The 2509-nt window shown below is 38.1% G+C and overlaps 1 long non-coding RNA gene across 1 annotated transcript in view; it reads left to right on the top strand.

The window, feature by feature from the left end:
• The window catches only part of LOC107738959 (uncharacterized), a 20297-nt gene extending 17788 nt beyond the window's left edge, over positions 1-2509 (top strand). Inside the window, exon 4 of the long non-coding RNA XR_001639947.1 lies at positions 2122-2509. This is a non-coding gene — a long non-coding RNA (uncharacterized LOC107738959). The remainder of the gene's footprint in view (positions 1-2121) is intronic.

Raw genomic sequence — 2509 nt, 5'->3', positions numbered from 1 at the left:
TGAGGGCAGCATTTTTCATTCATCTGTATTTTCATCCATCATTCATTGCAATCCATCGTTATCTCAACAGTGTGCAAGATAACGAGGAAAAAAAGGAATAGTTTACCTGAAAATAAAAATTCTGTCATCAAATATTCACCTTCATGTTGTTCCAAAACAATATGACTTTTTTTCTGTGAAATGCAAAAGCTAACACTCAGCACAGTTTGTGTGTGTGTATGTGTGTTTTAGTGGATCTTCATGTGTGAGAGCGCTGGACATGTTTGTGTATGCAGAAGCTTGTGTGAATAGGTGACCCTGAACTAACACCAGCAGCCACCCGCTTCCCTACTAGTCACCTAATGAGAGCGCCCTTCGCTCAGCCCTTCGCTCAGCCCAGCATCCATCACTCATGTGCGCCCATCCCTGCTCCTCAAATGAGCCTCTGAAAGCTGTTTGTTTTGATACTTGTAGAATCTCTGCTCCTGACAAAAGGACACAAGAATTCTGACATGAAACATTGAGGCTAAAATAACAAACAAAGCGCCAAGATAAACAGAAAGAATGAGGGCAGCATGTTTCATGCATCTGTCTTTTCATCCCTCATTCATTGCAATCCATCGTTATCTCAACAGTGTGCAAGATAACGAGGAAAAAAAGGAATAGTTTACCTGATATTCAAATATTCACCTTCATGTTGTTCCAAAACAATATGACTTTTTTTCTGTGAAATGCAAAAGCTGCATTTTTATAAGACTTTTCTGAGAAATACTGGTGAGGGTGAATAAATACTTCATTTTTTGGTAAACTATCCCTTTAAGTGCATAAACAGTCGGCTAGAGAATGCAAAAGTTATCTCATTCCAAACTCCGATATACCTTGCCGTATCCAATGCACTCTTCCTCTGACAGGTAAATTCTGCACTGTCCTGTAGCGTGCAGATGTCTGAATTTCAGCCAGGTTTGGTGTGTTTGAGGCTAGTGATAAGTGTGCGATAGGGGCCAGACTGCAGTCTGCTTCGGATGCAGAGGTCTGAAAATGAGAGCGACACTTTTCAGACAGGATGCAGTTGTCACTTGAGCAAACAACAGTGGACGGCACGATAAACATGTTCATGCTGCCATGTCCCCTGCGTCCAGACAGGACCTTTTTGCCTTGTTAGTTCATGCGATAGGGGCCAGACTGCAGTCTGCTTCGGATGCAGAGGTCTGAAAATGAGAGCGACACTTTTCAGACAGGATGCAGTTGTCACTTGAGCAAACAACAGTGGACGGCACGATAAACATGTTCATGCTGCCATGTCCCCTGCGTCCAGACAGGACCTTTTTGCCTTGTTAGTTCAGCACTGCATTCCAGTTTAATCTGTAAAGTGCTTGGGAGGAAAATATATGGAACAGAGATTATGTGTCGATAAAACAACCAGAATGTGGTTCTATTTTATTTTATTGCATTGCATTGCATTGCTGTTGGCATTTACCCATGCAAGGAAAGCAAATTGCAATCAGCATTCATTTTGTGTGCATGTTTGCACCATTGGCCTACCTCATTTTTCAATTAGTTTATTCAGTAAGGTGCTAAAACATGGTTTTTGGTCCTTTTTATTATTTTATTATTTTATTTTTTTATTATTTTTATTATTTTATTATTTTATTTAAGTCCTACTTCTTTTAATTTAAGCTGTAGTGTCTATGCTGGATTGTAATGCACTAGAAAAGAGTCCTGTGTGGTCCTTTTTATTATTTTATTATTTTATTTTTTTATTATTTTTATTATTTTATTATTTTATTTAAGTCCTACTTCTTTTATTGTAAGCTGTATTTATGGCTAAACTAAACCACAATGTCTATGCTGGATTGTAATGCACTAGAAAAGAGTCCTGTGGGTGTCACTGTACAGTTCTGCTCCTCTACAGAAGTTGGAAGTATCTAGTCCTCTGCATATGCATATTATGAATGCTTATAAGATAGGAGAACAAAGAATTTAATTTAATTTTGAAGAATCATATGGTAATGTAATTTGAATGGCAGACTATAGATTATACTGTTCTTGTTTAAAAATATGCATTTGCGCAGTTTCGTTTATATCTGCTAGTGTCTTTTTTATGTTTTTATGTGCTAATGTGTGTGTGTTTTTTTTTTTTAGGTAGAGACTATGAGTGTCTGTGGCTTTAAATGACCTCATAGATTCCTGGTACTTGACAAAATACAAATACGTCAAGGTTATTAATTTGTGGCCTGGAATTCCAGTAGTGTAAGATGCCATGTACAGTCACCCCTCCTATAAACTACTGTACTGCATTGTACAAATTCCTTTGACGAACATGATGATGGCGATCGTATTGAAAAAGGCCCTCAAACAATTGTGGCACAGACGCAAACAATTGTGGATGGCAGACGACAGGATGTTAGCGCAGACACTGCCAACATGCTTCCTCAAACAACACATGCATGCAGACACACAGACACTGACTGACAAAAATGAGATGAAGAACTGGGCAGTCAGAAAATTATTTTATTATTTAAATTAAATT

The sequence above is a fragment of the Sinocyclocheilus rhinocerous genome, unplaced genomic scaffold (assembly GCF_001515625.1).
Source record: "Sinocyclocheilus rhinocerous isolate Xijiao unplaced genomic scaffold, SAMN03320098_v1.1 scaffold2812, whole genome shotgun sequence".
Classification (NCBI taxonomy): domain Eukaryota; kingdom Metazoa; phylum Chordata; class Actinopteri; order Cypriniformes; family Cyprinidae; genus Sinocyclocheilus; species Sinocyclocheilus rhinocerous.
This window is presented reverse-complemented; position numbering and strand designations above follow the sequence as displayed.